Source organism: Bombina bombina, chromosome 2 (assembly GCF_027579735.1).
Source record: "Bombina bombina isolate aBomBom1 chromosome 2, aBomBom1.pri, whole genome shotgun sequence".
Taxonomy (NCBI): domain Eukaryota; kingdom Metazoa; phylum Chordata; class Amphibia; order Anura; family Bombinatoridae; genus Bombina; species Bombina bombina.
The window spans coordinates 918,194,074-918,219,968 of NC_069500.1; positions in this window are offsets into that span (position 1 = coordinate 918,194,074).

The window sequence follows — 25,895 nt, forward strand, 5'->3', positions numbered from 1 at the left end:
GGAAAGAGACAATGAGATGGTTAAATTGCATTCTTTATCTGCCCATTTAAGCTAAGACATGCTACATATCTGTTTTGAACTAAAACTAGACATTTGCGGAAAGAGACAATGACATGGTTAAATTGCATTCTCTATCTGCCCATTTAAGCTAAGACATGCTACATATCTGGAGCTAAAACTAGACATTTGCGGAAAGAGACAATGACATGGTTAAATTGCATTCTCTATCTGCCCATTTAAGCTAAGACATGCTACATATGCGTATTTTGCATAAAGCAGACATTTGCTAAAACAAAAACAAAATGGTTAAATTGCATTCTCTATCTGCCCATTTAAGCTAAGACATGCTACATATCTGTTTGGAGCTAAAACTAGACATTTGCGGAAAGACAATTAAATGGTTAAATTGCATCCTAAAGCTGCCCATTTAAGCTAAGACATGCTACATATCTGTTTGGAGCTAAAACTAGACATTTGCGGAAAGACAATTAAATGGTTAAATTGCATCCTAGAGCTGCACATTTTGCACATTACACAAACATAACTGGTTTTGAAGACTACAGTGGCAATTGTCTAACTAATTAACCATGTTGTGCACAAGTACTCACCAACGAGCCACCCAGGTGGAAACTCTCTGTCCTCAAACTGCCGCCACAGGGACGACTGTCTGAGGATGCGGGCATCATGACAAGCCCTGCCGAAATTCGCACACACCTGCATAATCCGCATACGTGCGTCACAAACAAACTGCACGTTGAGACTATGGAAATGTTTGCGATTTCGGAAGGGCAAGTCATGTTCAGGAGCACGCAGCGCAATCTGGGTGCAATCTATTGCTCCCAAGACATTGCGCATTCGAGCGATAGCAAAGAATTCCCTCTTCAGGCGCCTCCAATCACCATCATTCTGAGGGAATCCTATGTAAAGCTTACTGACTCGTACCATGGCATCCAGAAAGTTGTCAAAAACCACAGAGAAAGTACCCTGAGCAAGCCCATGCAGGTACCCCTCTCCAGATTGAAAACTCCCGGAGGCCAGGACGTGTATGCAACTAAGCATCTTGGTCATACCAGGGATTGCCATTGCAATACGTCTACGTGGCTCCATATGAGGTCTAAGAACATTGTAAAGGCCAATGAGCTGTTCACGATTGAGCCTATACTTGTCATAAACCTTGAAGTCACTCATGTTGTCCAAGGTGGGCCTCATCCTGTGAACAGAAGGACCTAGAACCAAACGAGCCCTTTGTCTCTCTTGGAGCCGCCAAACCCGCCTGATTCTATTGAACGCTACTTGTGCAGCAGCACCAGCAGCATCTAACTGAGCATCATCCATATTTGCCAAGCTAAGCAGCACAGAGTCAAACAGCAGAGCAAATGCAAAAGGAGTAACAAGGTATGCAAAAACACAAAAGCGATTTGATACAATGTCGATCACAAGGGTCGCTTTGGCCATGTTGTTTGGGGGTTTTATAGTGCAATTAGTCCAATGGTAGTGTGTTCGTAATGATTGCTGATTGTATACACTTGTTTGTATGTGAGTGGCACGAATGCTTTCAAAGTGGGCGTTTTTTTTAGGTGTTTGCTGAAATTTTGTTTCCCCCCAATGAATCGCAATGTGAAAGTGTAAAATGTAACATATACAGTGCATCTTCGTAATGTTTGTTCATATGCGTAATAAATACTTAATAAACGCAATCTTATAGTAAAAAGCACACGTCCACGCTAACATTAATGAAAGTGCATACTTGTGTATAATGGCATAGAATCTGATCGATCAATGTTGCTGCAATATTGTTTGTAAACGATAAAGTAACAGCTGACATCTCTAGTATTGTATATATAAGTGATTTGCGAGATGTCAATATTGTACGCGTCCCTTTAAAATCGCAATAATAATGAAGATCTTCCGACTGACAGCTCTAGTATTGCATATATAAGTGATTTGCGAGATGTCAATATTGTACGCGTCCCTTTAAAATCGCAATAATAATGAAGATCTTCCAGCTGACATCTATAATATTGTATATAAAAGTGATTGGCGAGATGTCAATATTGTACGCGTCCCTTTAAAATCGCAATAATAATGATGTTCCAAACTGTCGTTTACATATATGTAGTATTGTAGTATTGAGTGCTAAACTTCTGAAAGGGGCGGTACAGCCCTAAAGCTGTAATGTGTATGGTTGAAGCTTCTAATGACGTCATCATATTATCAACCTGCCTGTCTAGTTATCAAATCCTCATTGTGTTGTTGTATTTTGCTACATTGTTATTGTGTGATGATTAAAATATAAATGTGTGCTTTGTGGTTGCGTGATGCGTGTTATGTACATATACATATATATTGTGATTCTCTCCCACATATGCTGACTTCTATAAAGCAGTATAGCATTTTTGTTCCTTCCCAAAAAGTGACAGCTGTAATCTGTTCTAATGCTGTTGTTATTGTACGTAATTCCTAATGGTATATTCTGAGTGAATCGTGATGTTAAAGGGACAGTAAAATCCCTATTTTATGTTTCCTGATTCAGAGAGAGAATCTAATGTGTTTTCCCCCATCATATCAATGCACATGTATGAGTGAATGAGAAAAGTAATGTATGTGCATCCATTAATGATAATGTGTTAAAGTGATGGTAAACTCACTATAATGACAATGTTATTTCCTAAAGCTTTTATTACACATATACCTTGTATACTCTTATTTCTTTACTAATCAATGCTTAAGACAGAGTAAATTACTCTTTTTATTTGCAGGATTGCCTGTCCCTGGCCGCCTCCGTGAAAAAATACTGATTGTGAAATTTGATTGACATATGGCGCATCCAATAGCAGATGCACCATACGCCCTATGTATTTGATCTTCAGCACGCTCCCGTGCCGCTGCTTTGAGGGCTCTGAATTAGCGATGCACACTGCGCAAGTGCAGTTATCAGATGAGCCGACAGCGGCCTCATGTAAACAGACTGTTTACATGAGGCTGCTGTCGGCTCATCTGATAACTGCACTTGCGCAGTGTGCATCGCTAATTCAGAGCCCTCAAAGCAGCGGCACGGGAGCGTGCTGAAGATCAAATACATAGGGCGTATGGTGCATCTGCTATTGGATGCGCCATATGTCAATCAAATTTCACAATCAGTATTTTTCCACGGAGGCGGCCAGGGACAGGCAATCCTGCAAATAAAAAAAGTAATTTACTCTGTCTTAAGCATTGATTAGTAAAGAAATAAGAGTATACAAGGTATATGTGTAATAAAAGCTTTAGGAAATAACATTGTCATTATAGTGAGTTTACCATCACTTTAAGCCTATGTGGATATGCTGTTCATGCAAGCATATGAGTTGAATAAATGAAATTCTATAATAGAGGTAAATAAGACGTGTTTCCAATTGTCTACTGTTTGTGAGTAATGAAATGTTCAAATTATTTTTCTGTCCGTTTAAATATGATGTAATTTATTAAATATATTTTGTATTGTTGATGGTGATTTGTAGTTGATGTAATGTAAATGTATAAAACAATTTGATGTTGTAGTGAATTTCACAGAAGTAAAAGCCATAACTCCATAGAGAACTAGCCATTTCTTGATCTATTTGTCATAGCGGAACTAATGCAAGAAAGCATGAGTTAGTTTCACAATTTTAACGCTGGTATTACGAGTTTTCTTGTCTACGCTTTTTCTGTACGTTAGATAAATCTGGCTGTCGCGTGCACGAGCACGTCTTCCCCATAGAAGTCAATGGAGGAGACAAATGTGTGTAGAAATAAAATCCAAGACTTGTTTTGAGCGTAAAGTGAGTGACGTCATGGTCTTGTGTGAAAAAGTAGCTAAATCGTGTTTATTTCATAATAAAAATCTTATTTGTGTATGTAATGTACTGTATGTATATTGTTTGTATGTATCGATTAGTGTATATATGTGATAATATTAGTAGTTAGATGTAGCTATATGAGTGTCTGTTCCCGTCTGTCTATGTAAGTCAATGGAGAATGGTTTTCTGTGGCTTTTTTTTCAAACACCCGAGATCTCGTAACTTTGATCTGTTCTATTTTGACGTGAAAAAATAAAATCTTAAAAATAAATATAGTGTAGTGTTTGTATGAGTGGAAGTGTAGTTTGTGTAATGTTTTTTTTGTGATTCGTGGATGTTTTTTTTCGCAGTATATGTTAACTACTGGGTCTGGGTTGACGTAAATGATTTCAGCGGAGACGGATATTTTTGTGGCATTAGAGAAACTCGGAATACCAGCGGCCGAAAAAAAGCAGCGTTAGGACCGGCCAACGCTGCTTTTTAAGCCTAACACCAAACTCGTAATCTAGCTGTCTGTTTTTTCTGAACCTTCTCCTACTATGGGAGTCTGTTGACTATGGTCAATCTATGCCACAAATTTCTCCTATAGTGTCCCACAAAATGTTATGGCCCACATGCAGTGCCCTGCGTTCCTCTAACATTCCGTTTGGAATTTCTTTGCATTTCATACATGATATGTTTTACCACGAGGTAGTATACATTACTAGAGGAATTAATTTCAATCAGTTAGGGTGATTGATTAAATAGTTGCTATCCCAGCCGTTTCTTCCCTGTTAACGAAAAGAGGAAGATACTTTGGGATTATCTGATAGAGAATTTTCATGCTCAGATGGAATAATATCTTTATTTGATCCTGAGGTTGTTTTTCTCAGTTTTTTAGCTTGATTACCTCCATTTATTACTTTAGGAGGTTTTATCTACCCTGGGTGACTCCGACACCAATTTTGTTATCTAGTGCGCTCAGTTAGTTATTAAGGAATGGAAGGAACCGCATTCCTTATAATTAAAAGAGATATTTTCCATAGTCGGCTTAACTATGGAGGCTGGACAAGCATTCTCTAAGGTGGAAGGATTAGTTTCCAGCTTGGCTAAGAGAACTACGATTTCCTTAGAAGATAGTTGGGCTCGAAGGTCCTATGGATAAGAAGTAGAAGGGGACGTACACCAGGGCTTATAATGGCAACCATGATTGTCTTATATGTGTGCGCCTGTGTGCAAACACTGGCTTAATATCTACCAAATGACAATGGTCTTAGTAGTATTTGTATTTCTATGTCTATGTTTATATAAATAAATGTATAGAAAAAAAACGTTTTTTAGTTTTTAAAGAATTTTCATAGAATAATATCTTAAAATTATTAAGTTCTAATTCAAAAATAAAAATAAAAAATAATAATAAAAAAAATATACAAAGATTATTGGTTAAAAATAATATTCTTTTATTAGAATCAATATAAAACAGTCAGTCGAAATTGCTTAATCTTAAAGTGGTTATGTGAGAAAGTTGGTACCAACCAATTGTATTGAGGTGTAGCTAAAATTAGTATATGATATATGTGTGTAAAATTAGCAAGTCCAGTTTATACCTTGGTAGGTATTTAAAAATACTTTTTGTAAAAGATTTGGCTTTTCGCTCATAAAATGCACCAAAGGTAGAAAATAAGGTATAATTGGTAGAAATACAGTTGTTAGAGATCGTTGTTGAAGACAACTATTGACACCTGGTTCAATAATAGGTGTTTATTTTCAGCCTTTTTGAAATAAGCCTTTTTGTTATATGACCAAAAGATTTAGGCTAGGTGTTTGAGCCGTTTTCTGTATGTCACAGTAATTATATCACAATAGTTATTGAACACTTAGTTTGTCTTTTGCGATATTATTAATCAACAGACTTTGAATAAGGTACCTTATTTGCAGTTCCAAGTCATATAAGAAGGTTCTTGCGTGTCCAAATGAGGTATAGATGAGAAACTTTCTTTGTCCTTTCAAAGTTTCTAGGAGCGCTTGTTGCAGCGTGTATGTCTCCTGTGAAAGTTGCCTCTGTCACTTCCGTGTCCGGTCTTGACACGCCCACCAAATGCGAGATTAACAGATAGGTAAAGAGCAAGGTTTCTCCAGTGCAGTGTAAGCAGTCTGTATCCAAGGTGATCAGTAAGCAGTCTGTATCCAAAGCAACGCGTTTCAGCTCCAAAGAGCCTTTCTCAAGCTTCTGTCAGACCTGTTTAGAATCCTATCTTTTATACCTTTGTTCCTGATTGAGTAAATTGTTTAATTGTTTTATTGAAGCATTGTCAAAGCCAATATCATTTCTGTGTGTGGTTTTCAATATGCTTAAAAGCCGCTATAGAGTATTCATGTATTCTTATTAGAAAAAAATAATAAAATAAATAAACAACTAAATAAATAATTTTAGTAAAAAACTGGAATAGTTCTCTTTTCCCCTTTGTTGAAAAGATATTTTTTATATTTATATTGGTACTATACTGTGTGTGGTTTCAATATGTTTAAAAGCCACTTTAGATTAAGTAAATAATTATATTGAAAACTGGAATAGAATCGGTTGGCTTAGTTCTCTTTTTTCCTTTGTTGAAAAAATATTTTTACATTTTTATATTTCTATTGTTTCTTTCCAATGTATTTCCAAGTTATTACTGTACATTAAAAAGACTGTACATATCTATATATGACCTGCATCATATGAAAAATAAAACTTAAAATTTGTTTGTTAAGATAGAAAAATTATCAGATTTATTTATATACTTTAAAAAACGTTTTTTTCTTTGGTAATAAAGGACTAAATAATATATACATATATATAAAGCTGGACATTCTAAGTTTTATAGAACAAACCAATGTGTAATAGATGGGTGAAACAGTCTCAATCTAGAGATTGTAGGTATTTATGATTTCTTGTAGTATTGTGTTATGATCTATGTGAAAAAACTTCTCAGTTCAATTTCTAAATTCAGACCTTGTGGGTGAAGAGTGTCTAAATTGTAAATCCATTTGCTTTCTAGCTGCAATAATCTTTTTTGATTATCTCCCCCTCTCTTTTGTTTTTGTAATTTGGCTATGCCCATATAGTTAAAAAATTTTAGATTACCATTATTACAGGCTTTAAAATGCTTAGGGACGGGTAGGTCCTTATTTCTATCCTCGTCCATATTTTCGATGGATAAAATATGCTCTTGTATTCTTTCACGTAGGGGGCGTTCTGATTTGCCTACGTATTGCATTCCACATTTACACTGAATCATGTAGACAATAATTTTTATCTGTGCATCTTATACATTCTTGGATTTTAAATTCCCTTTTATTAATATGTGATGTGACTGTTTTACTTTTCTTGGAGTGTCTGCAAGATTTGCATATAAAACATGGGAAAAACCTTTTAGGTCCTGTCCTGTTAAAACTTTGTCTATTTTTTTATGCTGTTTAATTTGGGTTGGGGCAAGTATGTTTTTTAAATTATTAGCTTTTCTGTATATGAACCTCGGTTTTTTAGTGATAAAGGGGCCAATAATTTTATCTTGATGTATTATGTGCCAATGTTTCTTTAGTATTTTTTCTGTTATTTTATAGTTTGCATTGAAATCACTTATGAATGGGATATTTAGTTTATTATGTTCTGGGTGGGTGTTGTCACTAAATTTTTTATTATTTTTGTTTAATATGGTATTTCTTTCCATTTTTCCTACTCCTTGTCTAATATTCTCTACAAATTCTTCCCTATAACCTCTTTCTATAAACTTTGCCTTAAGTGCTTTTGATTGGTTATCATAATCCTCAGGTTTGTTACAATTTTTCATTACCCTCAGCATTTGTCCTTTCGGTATATTGTTCTTCCAGGCTTGATGATGGCAGCTACTTGAATGGATAAAATTGTTACTATCTACCGGTTTAAAGTAGGTTCTTGTATTGATAGTATTGTTTTCAATATAGATTTCTAAATCTAGGAAGTTCAAATTTGTGTTGCTTATTTCTTTGGTGAAGCGTATATTATAATTGTTATTATTCATTTCGTTAAAAATTATTTCAAAATTCTCAGGGGTCCCTCTCCAAATAATTATTACATTGTCTATATATCTTTTATATAGGACTAGGTTTGCACCCAGCTCGCGAGTGTCAAGGAATTGTTTTTCCCAAATTCCCATAAAAAGATTCGCATAGCTGGGTGCAAACCTAGTCCCCATTGCAGTTCCACAAATTTGAGTGTAAAAAAAGTCTTCAAATAGAAAATAGTTGTGTTTTAAAATAAAATCAATACTCTCCAGAATAAAATCCTTCTGTTCTTGTTTCATATTATTATCATCATTAAGAAATTGTTTAACTGCCTCAATTCCTTGGGTATGATCAATGATCGAGTACAATGATGTGACGTCACAACTTATTAGCCACATATTTTCTTCCCAAGTTATATTTTCTAGGAGTTTTAGGACTTCTGTGGAGTCTTTTAGATAGGAATCTAATTTCACTACATAATTTTGGAGATACCTATCGATGTATTGGGAAAGGTTCGCTGTGACGGATTCTATGCCTGATATTATCGGCCTACCTGGGGGGTTAGTTAAAGATTTATGTATTTTTGGTAATATATAAAAGACTGGGATCCTTGGTGTTTTGTTAAGTAAAAAGTCAAATTCTCTTTCGTTAATGACCCCTAGTAGTTTATTCTTTGTCAGTAATGTTTTTAATTCCCAGGTGAAAAACATGGTGGGGTTAATTCTACTTTTTTATATGTGTTTGTATCATTAAGAAGATCCTCACAAATCTTTTTGTAGTGTGTTTTTTCTAAAATAACAATACCGCCCCCCTTGTCTGCGTTTTTAAAAATTATTTCATGGTTTTTTTCCAGTTCTTTAATAAGCAATTCCTGTTTTCTTGATAAATTAAATTTAACTTTTTTTATTTTTTTGTCAGATATATTTTTTATGTCATTTAGTACAAGTTTTTCAAAGGTCTCTATTATTGGTCCCTTTTCATGTTTTGGATAAAATGAAGATTTGTTTTTTAGACCTGAATGAATAAAACCATTACAGTCTTTTTGATGATTGAGAGACTCACCTTGCTGTATTACTTCTCTTTCTAGTGCTGTTTTTGTAAAATATCTTTTGAGAGTCAAAGATCTAACAAATTTATGGGCATCTATATAGGTGTTGAACTTGTTAATTTTTTTGGTAGGTGCAAATGAGAGTCCTTTAGATAGAATAGTTTTTTCTTCATCTTTTAAAATGTAATTGCTCAAATTATAAATGCCATTTTTTCTGTTATTATTACTGTTATTTATCTTTTTCTTTTGTCTGTGGGTTTTACATAGACCCCTTCCATGCCTCCCTCTTCTCCTGAGAGATTTCTTTTTCTTTGACCTTGTCTTTGTTCTCTTTGGTCTAAATTTAGGTTTTTGTTTACTAGTGGGCCTCTCTCTAAAAAATGATGGGCATTGTCCCCTGAGGTTGATGGTTGTTGTATGTCTCTTTTTTCATTAGTAAAATGATTTTGTACTTCATGGTTTTGGCCGTAAGTATCGTTACTGTCTGTATATAGAGAGTGTCTATTTGTTCCTGATGTAGATTGGTGTGAATGATGTTGTGTGTAGGTTCTATCATTCCAATGTTGTGTTCTTCTGGAATCATGGTTATAGTCATTCGTTATATTAATGTCTCTGTCTAGAGGGGCAAATCTGTTGTATGTTGATATTTGATTCCTTCTAGGTGTATGTTGGTTATAATTGTTACCTCTAGAATAGTTATAGTTTCTATTGTATCCATAATTGCTATTTTCTCTATTTCCATATTGTGGTCGTCTGTTATAGAAATCAGAACTTTCATTTCTCCTATTTATCTGTTGGGACTTATTACTATAATAGTAATCATTTTGTTTCATCTTTGTCTCATAATTATCTTTTTCTCTTTCTTGATTTATGTTCCTATTATACGTGTGTTCAGATTGCTGTTTATTATCAGTATGGTTCAAAACTTGGTTCTGTTGTGTGTTAGTCCTAAATCTATTGAATCTCCATCTATGAGATGTGTAAGTTTCAGTGAAATTACCCTCTTCATACTGTTTGTAATCTTGTTCATCCCTATCGAATTTATCTACCTTTATTTTCAGTAGGTAATTTTTCATTTCATCCATAGTTTTTTTAAGGTTTTTTTCTTTTTCTTTAAACTCTATACAGTCCTTAAATTTGGCTAGTTTAGATTCTATCTCGTTAATTTCATTGCCCAAGGTAATTAATGCATCCCCTCTGTGGTCTTTAATTAATTTCATTAATTTTATGGAGGCTTCTTCCAAAATTTCTCTCCATTTCTTTTTAAAACTTTCATCATCTACATTAAATGCACATTCCTTTTTTATTCTAAGTCCCCTTGGGACTCTTTTGACTTCTAAATATTTTTCTAGAAATAAGTATTCAGTTCTATGTTTTAGTTCTATGATGCAGGTCATATATAGATATGTACAGTCTTTTTAATGTACAGTAATAACTTGGAAATACATTGGAAAGAACCAATAGAAATATAAAAATGTAAAAATATTTTTTCAACAAAGGAAAAAAGAGAACTAAGCCAACCGATTCTATTCCAGTTTTCACTATAATTATTTACTTAATCTAAAGTGGCTTTTAAACATATTGAAACCACATACAGTATAGTACCAATATAAATATAAAAAATATCTTTTCAACAAAGGAGAAAAGAGAACTATTCCAGTTTTTTACTAAAATTATTTATTCAGTTGTTTATTTATTTTATTATTTTTTTCTAATAAGAATACATGAATACTCTATAGCGGCTTTTAAGCACATTGAAAACCACACACAGAAATGATATTGGCTTTGACAATGCTTCAATAAAACAATTAAACAATTTACTCAATCAGGAACAAAGGTATAAAAGATAGGATTCTAAACAGGTCTGACAGAAGCTTGAGAAAGGCTCTTTGGAGCTGAAACGCGTTGCTTTGGATACAGACTGCTTACTGATCACCTTGGATACAGACTGCTTACACTGCACTGGAAAAACCTTGCTCTTTACCTATCTGTCAATCTCGCATTTGGTGGGCGTGTCAAGACCGGACACGGAAGTGACAGAGGCAACTTTCACAGGAGACATACACGCTGCAACAAGCGCTCCTAGAAACTTTGAAAGGACAAAGAAAGTTTCTCATCTATACCTCATTTGGACACGCAAGAACCTTCTTATATGACTTGGAACTGCAAATAAGGTACCTTATTCAAAGTCTGTTGATTAATAATATCGCAAAAGACAAACTAAGTGTTCAATAACTATTGTGATATAATTACTGTGACATACAGAAAACGGCTCAAACACCTAGCCTAAATCTTTTGGTCATATCACAAAAAGGCTTATTTCAAAAAGGCTGAAAATAAACACCTATTGTTGAACCAGGTGTCAATAGTTGTCTTCAACAACGATCTCTAACAACTGTATTTCTACCAATTATACCTTATTTTCTACCTTTGGTGCATTTTATGAGCGAAAAGCCAAATCTTTTACAAAAAGTATTTTTAAATACCTACCAAGGTATAAACTGGACTTGCTAATTTTACACACATATATCATATACTAATTTTAGCTACACCTCAATACAATTGGTTGGTACCAACTTTCTCACATAACCACTTTAAGATTAAGCAATTTCGACTGACTGTTTTATATTGATTCTAATAAAAGAATATTATTTTTAACCAATAATCTTTGTATATTTTTTTTTATTATTATTTTTTATTTTTATTTTTGAATTAGAACTTAATAATTTTAAGATATTATTCTATGAAAATTCTTTAAAAACTAAAAAATGTTTTTTTCTATACATTTATTTATATAAACATAGACATAGAAATACAAATACTACTAAGACCATTGTCATTTGGTAGATATTAAGCCAGTGTTTGCACACAGGCGCACACATATAGGACAATCATAACTGCTACTAAAACTATTTATTCAGATGACTCGGGGTATCTGATTTTTATGTGAAGTATTATCTACCACCAGCGCATAGATTTTTAGTTGTTTAATCATAAATACTTATAATGGCAACCAGCTGTGTACTTTGCTACCGCCTCTAGTGCGACAGCATATGGGTCTGATACCTTTTATGATGCTGCTAAGTCAGAATCTCCCCTGGATAAGGACCCAGGATAGGATGAAAGCCTTTGAGTTGGCTAATTCCTTTATTTAAATTTTTTCCCTTCAAGTTATCAATCTGGGAGCATAGGTTTCAGGGTTTTCTGTTCCAGCTCACAAAGTCTTATGGTTAGAGCCTTGTTCTACGGAGACACAGCTTGAAGGATATGCCACCAATCCAGGACCAGATCTTGTAGAGGGCAGAAGTCCGTCTTCGCTCAGATTTGGGTTTGAGATGTTCAGGATACCTGGGCAATAGAAATTAGTGCCCCAGGGACACAAATCAGAGTTCAAAGAGTTTTTCCTCCCAAAGGCGGGTTTCTGTTTTCAAGCTTACCTGCAGATCAGATAAGAGGAGAGGCGTCCTTACCCTGCGTGGGAGACCTCTCAGTCCTGGGAGTGATTGTTCCAGTTCCACTATGGGTACTGGGTTTGGGTTTTTTGTCCCAATCGGTCTGGGGTTTCCAAAAAGAAGAGGGACCCTTCAGACCACTTTTAGATCTCAAGAGTCTAAACAAATTTCTTAGTGTACCGTCCTTCACGATGGAAACTATTAGTTCCATTCTTCTCTTGATCCAAGAAGGGTCAATTTATGCCAACAGTGGATTTAAAGGATGCGTAATTTCACATGCCATGATCAGGAATCGTCTCAAGATTCTAGAGTTGGCCTTTCTGGGCAATGCTTCCAGTTTGTGGCTCTTCCTTTCGGTCTTGCCACAGCCCTTAGATTTTTTTCAAGAGCTATGGGATCTCTGTTGGCGGTGCTTCAGTTTCAGAGCATTGCGGTGGCGTTCTATCTGGATGACATCACTGGTTAAGGAGCCATCCTTCCAGCATGTTAAGATGTCACATAGAGATGGTGTTCTCCTTCCCGTGATCTCACGGGTGGAGGGCAAATTTGTAACGGAGTTCCTCAGTCCCATTCACAAGGGTAACTTCTGAGGAACCTTAATAGATTCCATATCAAGGAAGATTTTTCTGACAGGATGTCAGGAAATCAGAGTATCAATACTTGTCTAGTCCTTCAATCCTTTCCTCGGTCGGGCTGATGGTGGCAGCAACAGTCTCTCTGGCATAGCTTAGTGGCTAGCACAGCTGCTTGGAAAGCAGCAGGTTGAGAGTTCAAGTCCACCCCCAGGTGCTGGTTCTTTGTATTGTACCATGTATGGCTGTCCTTGGAAGTAAGGAGGCTTACGGAATTTGGCGGCGCTATACAAATAAATGATAATAATAATAATATGTTCAGCTAAAAAAAAGAAAAAAAGCTCTTTCTTTGCATGGGATTTTTTAATAGAATCATCCCGTTTGCTCGGTTTCATCTCAGATCTCTGAATTTAAGTATGCTCTGGCAATGGATCAGAGATTATACAGATTTGTCTCCTCGATGGAGCAGGAGACAAGGGATTCTTTTTCAATGTTGCTTGTCTCTGGATCATATTTCCCAGGGAACCTGCTTTCACAGACCATCTTGGATGTTTGGGAAAATAGACGCCAGCCTTCTAGGGTGGGGAGCAGTCTGGGGCTCCTTAAGGGCATGGGGGTTGGACTCAGCATGAGTCTGTTCTCCTATTAGCTTTCTGGAGCAGAATGCGATCTCCATTTCCAGTTTATCAGGTTCCAGTTGATCAACATGAAGTCAGCATCTTACCTATTTCATCAGGGAGGAATGAGGAATTCCTTAACGATGACTGAGGTATCCAAAATAATCCTATGGGCAGAGGCCCATTCTTGCTGTCTGTCGACGATCTACATCCCAGGGGTGGACATCTGGGAGGTGATTTTCCTGAGCAGGCAGATTTTTCATCCGAGGGAATGGGAACTCCATCTGGAAGTGTTTTTCAAGTGAGTTCAGCCGGAATTAGATCTCATGATATTGTAACAGACTGTCAATCTCCAGTTATATGGGTCAAGATCCAGGGACCCCCAGGCGGAACTGATAGATGTTTCCAGCATCCCTTGAACCTTCTATCTATTCTATCTATCTATTGGGTTCTTGTAAAGCGCAGCTATTCACCCGTAAGGGTCTCAAGGCACTGAGGGTTGCAGTTCAGTCAAAGAGCCAGGTCTTGAGGTCCTTTCTGAACTTAGTTAGGGTGGTAGCTTGTCTGAGGTGCAGCGGGAGGGTGTTCCAAGTCTTGGCTGCCAGGTGAGAGAAGGATTTGCTTCCCGCTGTGGTTTTCCTGATGCGGGGATGACTGCGAGGGCTTGGTCGGCCGATCAAAGTTGTCTGGCAGGGGTGTAGAAGGTAACGCGGTGGTTCAAGTATTCGGGACCGATGTTGTGGAGGTTTGACACTTTTGCCTCGGCTGAGGTTGTTTTTGGGAGAAAGGTTCTTCAAGCAGTGGTGCCTTCCGTTTAGGTTCCCTGTCTTGTCCCTCCCATATCATCTGTGTACTCTAGCTTGGGTATTGAATCCCATTAGTAATTAAGATGATCCGTGGACTCATCATGTCTTAAAAAAGAAAAGAAAATTTATGCTTACCTGATAAATTTATTTCTTTTTTGACATGATGAGTCCACGGCCCGCCCTGTTCTTGTAAGACAGGTTGTGTGTTATTGTAAACGTCAGACACCTCTGCACCTTGGCTTTTCCTTTCTCTTCCTAACTTCATCGAATGACTGGAGTGGGAGGGAGGGGAGGAGCTATTTAACAGCTCTGCTGTGATGCTCTTTGTCCCCTCCTGCTGACCAGGAGGTGAATATTCCATTAGTAATTAAGATGATCCGTGGACTCATTGTGTCAAAAAATAAATAAATAAATTTATCAGGTAAGCATAAATTTTCTTTTTATTATGTTTTACTGTGTTTTAATGTAAATATTTCACATTCCAATTATCTTCACATAGAAGAACATATTCTTCGATGTGAAGAACATTGGAATGTGAAAAATTCATAACTACCTTCTGCTTTAGAGCAGTTGGTCTAACGTGGTGTCAGGCAAGTAATAAGTAGTTGTTTTTTTAAAAGCATTCTCCATTGACGTCTATGGGTAGAAGAAGATAATGCGGTTGCGATATCCGAAGACCTGAATTTAGTACTCATTGGGTTTCACTTTCAACTTGTAATACATGTGCTAAATGTTTACTTCCAAATGTGTTAGCACGCATGCCAAAAATAATAAATCGTCCCAAAGTGTCAAAATATATCTAGGTAAAAACCCTGTGGTGTCTAAATTATATAGTTGTAAGAGATAACTTATATATACATTAGTATAACACTTTAGAATTGGGTGACCGCTATTTAGCTTACAATCCATGCATAGCAAATTTTAGCATTAAACCAAATATTCTATCTTTGTAGTGTTTGGCCTATATTTGCAATTAATTCCTTGGAAAGCTAGACATATGCGGTATTCCTAAAATTAAGACAACATAATGAATCTATTTTGAGGTATTTTTCTTTAGCTACATTAGTTTTGTACAAACAGTTATTAAGAAAACTGCAAAAAAATTAAATAATTTTTCACTATTTTTCAGTATTAAATCCTTATTTATTATTATTTTATGTACTCATATAGGGTATCACAATAACCAACACAAAGCAAAAATATGAAAAAATATTGCTCCCACACGTGACCACGTGGCCTGCTGCCGCCTGCCTGCTGCAACTTATTCCTTGAATCCTTTCTCCTCTCAAAACAGCTCTATCGCTGACGCATGCGCAGTTGCGCACTTGCGCACAGGTGCTTCACCTCACCACAGATTCAGTGATCTCCGACTCTCACTAGTACTCGCTCAGTGTGCCCATTGTGATGTCACTCACTGACTCATGTAAGCCGTAGCCGCCGGCCCGCCCGCCCCACCACTAACTAAGGCCTAGATTTGGAGTTTTGTCGGTAACGACCCGAAAAACTAACGCCGGCTTTTTTCTGGCCGCACCATAAAAATAACTCTGGTATTGAGAGTCCACATAAAGGCTGCGTTAGGCTCCAAAAAAGGAGCGTAGAGCATTTTTAACGCAACTTCAACTCTCGATACCAGAGTTGCTTACGGACGCGGCCAGCCTCAAAAACGTGCTCGTGCACGATTCCCCCATAGGAAACAATGGGGCTGTTTGAGCTGAAAAAAACCCAAACACCTGCAAAAAAGCCGCGTTCAGCTCCTAACGCAGCCCCATTGTTTGCTATGCGGTAACCCTTCCTACGTCTGCACTTAACACTCTAACATGTACCCCGAGTCTAAACACCCCTAACCTTACACTTATTAACCCCTAATCTGCCGCCCCCGCTATCGCTGACCCCTGCATATTATTATTAACCCCTAATCTGCCGCTCCGTAAACCGCCGCTACTTACATTATCCCTATGTACCCCTAATCTGCTGCCCTAACATCGCCGATTAGGGGTTAATACTATTTATGATAGGGTTAGTGAGGCAGATTAGGGGTTAATAACTTTATTATAGTAGCGCTCAGGTCCGGTCGGCAGATTAGGGGTTAATAAGTGTAGGCAGGTGGAGGCGACGTTGAGGGGGGCAGATTAGGGGTTAATAAATATAATATAGGGGTCGGCGGTGTTAGGGGCAGCAGATTAGGGGTACATAAGGATAACGTAGGTGGCGGCGCTTTGCGGTCGGCAGATTAGGGGTTAATAAGTGTAGGCAGGTGGAGGCGACGTTGAGGGGGGCAGATTAGGGGTTAATAAATATAATACAGGGGTCGGCGGTGTTAGGGGCAGCAGATTAGGGGTACATAAGTATAACGTAGGTGGCGGTCGGCAGATTAGGGGTTAAATTTTTTTTTTTTCGAGTGTCGGCGATGTGGGGGGACCTCGGTTTAGGGGTACATAGGTAGTTTATGGGTGTTAGTGTACTTTAGAGCACAGTAGTTAAGAGCTTTATAAACCGGCGTTAGCCCAGAAAGCTCTTAACTACTGACTTTTTTCCTGTGGCGGGAGTTTTGTCGTTAGATGTCTAACGCTCACTTCAGAAACGACTCTAAATACCGGAGTTATAAAAATCCCATTGAAAAGATAGGATACGCAATTTACGTAAGGGGATCTGCGGTATGGAAAAGTCGCGGCTGGAAAGTGAGCGTTAGACCCTATTTTGAGTGACTCCAAATACCGGCGGTAGCCTAAAACCAGCGTTAGGAGCCTCTAACGCTGGTTTTCACGGCTGCCGCCAAACTCCAAATCTAGGCCTAAGAGACTTGTTGTGATTGATAATAATAAATATGATATCTGATATGATATGAGTGCTGGAGGAGTGTGTGTGGGACTTAGACTACTACTATTCAACATTACCGCAACAACGCAACAAGCAAAAATTAGCAGCAGAATTGCAGCAGCCAGCCAACAGCTGGCTCTGAGCCCAGGCAGCCCAGCTGAGCTGCAGGCAAGCAGCCCACCGGGATTTTTCCCGATATCCCGGCTGCCCAATCCGGCCCTGGTAGAATCCAACATTTTCGTGTTTTGCAAATAAAAATGGCCTATCTCCCAATATTCTCTATTTATAATTTTGGACCAAGAGCCTTAAGGCAAATTCAGAGTTGGATATTATTGGGTTATTTTCTTAAAGTAAATGATTTGCTAAACAACATATGATTTGTGCGGTAACTTACAGAAACAGCATAAAAGGTGATGTTTTAAGGGACATGAAACCTAAACTTTTTCTTTCATAATTCAGAGGATATAATTGTAACCAACTTTCACATTTACTTCTATTAACAAATTTACTTCAATCTCTCTGTATTTTTTGTTGAAAGAGCAGCAATGTACTACTGGTAGCTAGATGAACACATCTGGTGGTGAGTCAATATTAATAGGCATATATGTGCAGCTAACAATCACCAGCTAGATCCCTGTATTGCATTGCTGCGCTTGAGCTTTTCTAGGTATATTTTTTTATCAAAGGATACCAAGAGAAGGAAGCAAATAAGATAAAAGTACACTGAAAACTTGATCAAAATTGAATGCTCTATCTAAATCATGGACATTTCATTTTAACTTTACCGTCCCTTTAAAGAACATTAAACACTTCTTGCTTTTGTGTAAAATGTTGCCTCTCCAATGCTCCCTAGCGAGATCACAAGCAAATTCTGTAACCTGCAAATGAGATAGCTAGTTTATGCAATTTGTGTTGGAACCCTAGGTTAAATATGTTGCTTTACTTGCCTCCAGGGAGTGCTATACATGGCACAATTTTAACACAAAACAAGTGGGGTTTAAAGTCCTTTTAAATTAATTGAGTGCAAAAATCACTGAGAAGTGAAGGAATTTATGAGCTTATAGATAATTGTATTAGTTATTTTTATAAATGTATTTGTTTAATGTTACCATTAAGTTTTAACTGAAATTGGGATTAATTTGAGCCAACCAAATATAATCTATACTCTGATGCAACTCACTCATTTGGAAGCTATAGCTTTAAAAAAAAAACATCACATTCCATCTATAAAATAGTGAAATGATTCAAAAATGAAGTAAAATATTTAGATAGTCTGCCAAACTGTTTCTCCTTTGGATTCCAAATTGTTTGCTGAAAGTTATTTTTACTACTCAAGCCTGAACAATAAAAGGATAACAGATTTAGCAGAAATCTACATTGTTGGCCATTTTGAGGTCAACTGTAAATTGCTGCCAGATATATGTATTCACTTTGCTTTTTTTTCTTTACCTTTACAAAAAAAAGTTTCATTTACTTGTTTTTTATCTTATTATTTCATATGCCGTATCATTTTCTAAGGTAGATATTAAGCAATGCAAAACATGCTAATTAATTAATTAATTAATATATTAACCTATATACTGTAAGTAGGTATTGTGTAAAGTAAAGAAAACAATCATTTATTTACACTTACAGCTATGGTCATGAGGAAATACCCATACATAGGACTAGATTACGAGTGGAACGGTAATTACCTGTTTGCACGCTAACTTCTCTAGAACTCTTATCTATGTAAGCGTTGGGTAGTGTGCTTATTACAAGTAAATATTTTCTGCTTGCATGCTAACCTGATGTGGGCAAATAGCAACCGTGTTAATGTATTCTCCCATTGACTTCAATGGAGAGAGAAAAGTTGAAAAAAAAAACATAATCGTGCGCTAACCCGAATTGCCATAAGCCCCCTACTCTAATAACCCATAACCTGTCGCACAGACCATCGCAAAGTCTTCGCTACACTATATCAATTAACTGCCACACCGCAAAGTATCCCACTACACTATTAACCGCTAAACCACCACAACCCCCACCGCAAAGGAACCCACTACACTATTAACCCCTAAACCTCCACAATCACCACCGCTAAGTAACCAACTACACTATTAACCCCTAAACCATCTTAACCCCCACCGCAAAGTAACTTGCTACACTATCAACTCCTAAACCACCACAACTCGCATTGCAAAGTAACCCACTACACTATTAACCACTAAACCACCACAACCCCCACCTCAAAGTAACTCACTACACTATTGTCCCTTAAACCCCACAACCCCAACCGCAAAGTAACCCACGACACTATTAAATCCTAAACCACCACAACCACCACCACTAAGTAACCCACTGCACTATTAACCCCTAAACCACCACATACCCCACCACAAAGTATACTCACTACACTATTGTCCTCTAAACCCCACAACCCCCACCGCAAAGTAACCCATGACACTATTAAACCATAAACCACCACAACCACCACCGCTTAGTAACCCACTACACTATTAACCCCTAAACCACTGCAAACCCCACCACAAAGTAACTCACTACACTATTGTCCCCTAAACTGTACAACCCCCACTGCAAAGTAACCAACTATACTATTAACCCCTAAAATATCACAACCCCCACCACAAAGTAACTCACTACACTATTGTCCCCTAAACCCCACAACCCCCACCGCAAAGTAACCCACTACACTATTAACCCCTAAACCATCACAAACCCCATCGCAAACGAACCTACTACACTATTAACCCCTAAACTGCTATAATCCCATCGCAAAGTAACCCACTACACTAATAACCCCTAAACTGCCACAACCCCATCACAAAATATTTACTAACATCTAAACCCCCTAACCTAGCAACCCCTAAGTTACCCCCCAAAAAAGCAATTAACCTAACCTTTAAAAAAAAAAAACTAACACTACTTTAAAAATAAAAAAACAAACCGTACCTTTAAAAATAAAAAGCCAAACTTTACCTTTAAAAATAAAAAACCTAACCTTACTTGAAAAATAAAATAACCTAACATGACAGAAAAAAAACCAAAACGGTTATTCCTATTTTAAAACCCCACTTAAAAAACGTAAAAAAAAAAAAAAACCTATGCTAACACTAAGCAACAGTAATAGCCATTAAAAGGTCCTTTTTAAGGGCATTGCCCTGAGTGGTTTAGCTCTTTTTCAGAAACCCCAACCAAATTTGACGGGGGGGGGGGAGACGGCTGCACGCAAGTGAGCTCCTGGAACCCTAACGGGCGAAACTCACAGTTCGGAGCATCTATGGCCACGGAATCCCTGTTTTTCAACCTTGGCAGCAGCAGGGCAGAGCAGAGGTGTATAGGAGGAGAACTCAACCCTGTTAATACTGAGACCAAGGCCCGCAGAACTTCTAAAATGGAGTGAGCCACATGGGCGGACTGCTCGCAGACCGGAGCATGAAAACCTGCTGTAAAAGGATATCATTGAGAGCTACCAACTGCTGTAGCTTCAGACCGAAGGAATCCACCATGCAATACCAGGTACTAAGGGCATAAGGATTATGTTTATATTCAAGACTCTGGGAACACTGCGCATAACAGCATAAAACAACACCGGGAGCCTGCCATGACAGAATAAAGGCCGCACATTTTTACACATACCGGCACATCTAAACCTGATAATAGTGGTTAGCTACAACGCATTTAATATGCTCGATGCATCATAAAAATGGTGATATTAGAAGCTCCCACAAATAATTTATGCGCAACACTGGCCTTCTAAAAGATTCAGCTACGTCATACACCGCAACCGAAAGTAAAGTGCTCAGAAGGGACTGTAGATTCCTGTCTCTGTATCTGATATTTCCTCATTATTTGAGGCTCACTCATTATACTAAATTGAAAGACAAGATTGCTTTAGCTCAACACAGAAACAAGTTCGGCTCTACTCCTCTCTCAGAAAAGTAAACCCTCAGGGGGAACCCAACACATCTTCTCTGGAGACAGGTACAAGGACATTTCACTTTTTCTCCTCTTATTACCATATATCTGTATAAAATCTAAAATCATGTCCCCCAAAAAAGGGGAAAAAAATGGATAAACAAGCTAAAAAGCAACTCTCCTCTACACCAACGGTGAATGACATTTTTAAACACGTAGAAGCTCCTTCAAAGGCACAAAAAAAAAAACCCGGTTACCATCCCCAGGGACTCATCATGATCCTCAGAATCGGAAGATGACACCCTAGAATAGGCAATATCAGTACCCAGAGCACTTCTAAAGTCCCTTCCTTCTAAAAAAGCTTTTTCTGAGCTTGTCTGTCAAGTTAAGCAGTGTATCTGAAAAGAAATTTCAGAGATAAAAAAGGAACTGGCAGAAGTCAGCCAAAGGGTTGAGAAACTAGAGGGAGACTCAGACCTACTCAACGCTAATTTTACCTCCTTTCAAACACAGATGTCACAACAAGAAGAGACTATCATGCAGCTGGAGAACAAAGTCGACGACTTAGAAAATAGAAGTCACCGCAATAACATCAGGATATGTGGAGTCCCTGAGACCATTGCACCCGATGCCCTGGAGGATTACTTGCAGGGCCTCTTTTCATACCTGACAGATGAAGATGCAGAAGTAACCATTGCCCTAGACAGATTCCACAGGGCACTCCGAGCAAAACCTCTAGAAGACCAGCCACCAAGGGACATTATAGTAAGGGTAACTATTTACCCAAACAAAGAGAACATCATGAAGAAAGCAAGGGAAAAACATCCTCTCACTTTCAGGACAGACTCCCTAAAACATTTTGAAGACCTAACCCCGAGGACCCTGCAGAAAAGAAGGGAATTCTGCCCGCTGACAATTACACTGTGGCAACATAATATCCCATATAGGTGGGGACATCCCTTCAGCCTGCAAATTCTATGGAAGGGAAGAAGATGGGTTTGCAATACACCAGAAGATTTTGGAAGAATATGCAAAGATCTGGAGATAACACCTCCCTCCACACGCGAACTCACACAGCACAACCCTCCCTAAAACAGACATCACCCACCACCTCTCCCTCAAAAGCCTGATTGGCAAAGAGTATCCACAAGGAAGCCTGTACAGGGGGACCACAAGAAGGATAAGCCTGCTTCTGAGGGACGGTAATATATCCTGTAAGGGGTTTTACACAAATGTTTAAATACGGTTCATTCCCTGTTTTTCTCTCTAAATCTACAAATAAGGGGGGAAAAATAGAGGTCATTTATGCATGTTATTAATGTATATTATCACACATGTCTCATGTTCATGGTTTATTCTGTGACACCTTAATAGGCTGACTCTGATTCTTAAACAATGTAGCTCGCCTTTTTAGAGCTAAGTATACCTAGGCTAACAATAATGCCCAAAGGGGATATTTCCCCTATTTCCATGATTGTAATACCTTGTGTTTATGGGTACACCAGTTGTGTAACACAAGTTCTGAATAATGTTATGTTTATTTTCTTTCAATATGTTTCTGTTTTCCAAGGAAGGATAGATTTTAAGGCAGATATTTCTGAAATGCTATTCATTTATATGACAAAACCTGTATTTCATAACGTTCTTATCTACACTCACCCAGGATGACACACATTTCTCCACAAAATATTTACATAATCACCCAAAATGTGAAGGGATTTAACTGTCCCAATAAAAGAGTCCTGGGAATCCAGGACCTCCGGAAGAATGGAGGAAAGATTTTTTTTTTTTTTAAATATATTTTTTATTGAGGCATTAAGTATATACAGAACAACAAAAGATATGTCCAGGCACGGAGCATAAGCAATAAAAAATACTTATACATTTTACATATGAGGAATAAGCAAGTGGTGCGCAAATGTGGCATCCGTTATTGCAATATCTAACCCATAGTAGTGCAATATTGATATAGGAGAAGTGTCATGAAATATAGCTGGGTCATCAACAAAAGAAGAACAATTGACATAGATTATAGCACCATCTTGGTAACCGTGGGCGTAAAATATAACACATTATGTATGAGTCATATGCAACTGGATCAAATAGGAATGGAACCTCGATTTTTAAATGCAGATAGATAGTGGTCCCTACCACACTATAAAGGGTAATCTATTAGCTGTGAGTGATGTGAGGTAGGGAGTTGACTGTTGTCAGGCCTCCCATAGGCCTGGGTGTATGGGGGAAGGAGTTCAGCGGCACGAGCCGCTCGTAATGGGGGGGAGAGGGGGGGCAGAACCAGTTAGGATGCTAGGAGTGCATAGACTACAGGGCTAATCAACCTTATAAAGTGAAAGATTCCAAGATAAGAAAGACCCGAGGGGTCAGCTGTAATGTATATGATCAGAGTATTAGAGAGGATAGTGGTGGTTGCTCATTGAGACTACTAGACTAAACTGTATATAATTTTGGGGTACGAATAAATGGGAGTGAAAATTGAATATTCGTTTTCCTCCAAGGAAACTATTAGAACATGAAAACTAACTACAATGGGTTAATATTGAACGCTATTATATAGTGAGGGGTCCTAGCTGAGTATGAGGCATCTGAGTCTAAGTCCAACCCTTAATGCAAGTGAATTCACTTCCTATAAAATGAATAAAAATGGCTCTCAACAATATTATGTGGAGGGAGGGACATGGGAATATTTGGGGTCTAGGGGACCTCTGGGTGAGCCCCCCTCCTAGGGAAGTGCCACCTATAGGCAATGCGGGAAAAAGGGGTGGGGGTATGACCCGCAGGCAGAGATTGCCGGCGGGAAAGGGAGGAGAGGAGCTCAACCAGAGCAGATGTGCTAGTATTAAATTCTGCGTAGATAGTATCATTCGCCAGGAGCAAAAAGTATGTACCTAATGACTGGATCTAGAGTATGGGTTAATCGATTTAGTAAGGAAAAACAACAGATTATGGGATATTTACTTCATTCAGGAGGGTCAGCAGATAGTAGGAGTTGGGTTCTAAGGGTTATTAGTTAGGGCTCTTATGTAGTGAGGGGTTATACTTAAGTAGAGAGGGGTTATACTTAAGTAGAGAACAACTAAGTCCTGAGCTAACTCATAGTATAATGAAGGTCAGACCCGACAGCCAAGAAATAATAAAGCTTCTACATTAGTTTGACTCTCTATTGTGTAAGGTCTTCCTAGTATCAAGTAGTTTTGTGGATAATAGCTTATACAGAGACTGAAGCGGCTAATGGCTGAGCTATTATATCAGTTATTAAAAGGGTTAGACACTGTAGCTAAAAACTAAGGCCTAGATTTAGAGTTCGGCGGTAAAAGGGCTGTTAACGCTCCGCGGGCTTTTTTCTGGCCGCACCATAAATTTAACTCTGGTATCGAGAGTTAAAACAAATGCTGCGTTAGGCTCCAAAAAAGGAGCGTAGGGCATTTTTACCGCAAAGCAACTCTCGATACCCAGAGGTTGCTTACGGACGCGGCCGGCATCAAAACCACGTGCTAGTGCACGATTCTCCCATAGGAAAACAATGGGGCCTGTTTGAGCTGAAAAAAAACCTAACACCTGCAAAAAAGCAGCGTTCAGCTCTAACGCAGCCCATTGTTTCCTATGGGGAAACTACTTCCTACGTCTGCACCTAACACTCTAACATGTCCCCCGAGTCTAAACACCCCTAACCTTACACTTATTAACCCCTAATCTGCCGCCCCCGCTATCGCTGACCCCTGCATTACACTTTTAACCCCTAATCTGCCGCTCCGTAAACCGCCGCCACCTACGTTATCCCTATGTACCCCTAATCTGCTGCCCTAACATCGCCGACCCCCCTATGTTATATTTATTAACCCCTAATCTGCCCCCCACACGTCGCCGACACCTACCTACACTTATTAACCCCTAATCTGCCGACCGGAGCTCACCGCTATTCTAATAAATGTATTAACCCCTAAAGCTAAGTCTAACCCTAACACTAACACCCCCCTAAGTTAAATATAATTTTTATCTACGAAATAAATTAACTCTTATTAAATAAATGATTCCTATTTAAAGCTAAATACTTACCTGTAAAATAAATCCTAATATAGCTACAATATAAAATTACATTTATATTATAGCTATTTTAGGATTAATATTTATTTTACAGGCAACTTTGTAATTATTTTAACCAGGTACAATAGCTATTAAATAGTTAAGAACTATTTAATAGTTACCTAGTTAAAATAATTACAAATTTACCCTGTAAAATAAATCCTAACCTAAGATATAATTAAACCTAACACTACCCTATCAATAAAATAATTAAATAAACTACCTACAATTACCTACAATTAACCTAACACTACACTATCAATAAATTAATTAAACACAATTGCTACAAATAAATACAATTAAATAAACTATCTAAAGTACAAAAAATAAAAAAGAACTAAGTTACAGAAAATAAAAAAATATTTACAAACATAAGAAAAATATTACAACAATTTTAAAACTAATTACACCTACTCTAAGCCCCCTAATAAAATAACAAAGACCCCCCAAAATAAAAAAATCCCTACCCTATTCTAAAATACAAAAAATTACAAGCTCTTTTACCTTACCAGCCCTGAACAGGGCCCTTTGCGGGGCATGCCCAAGAATTTCAGACTCTTTTGCCTGTAAAAAAAAACATACAATACCCCCCCCCCCCAACATTACAACCCCACCACCCACATACCCCTAATCTAACCCAAACCCCCTTAAATAAACCTAACACTAATCCCCCTGAAGATCTTCCTACCTTGTCTTCACCATCCAGGTATCACCGATCCGTCCTGGCTCCAAGATCTTCATCCAACC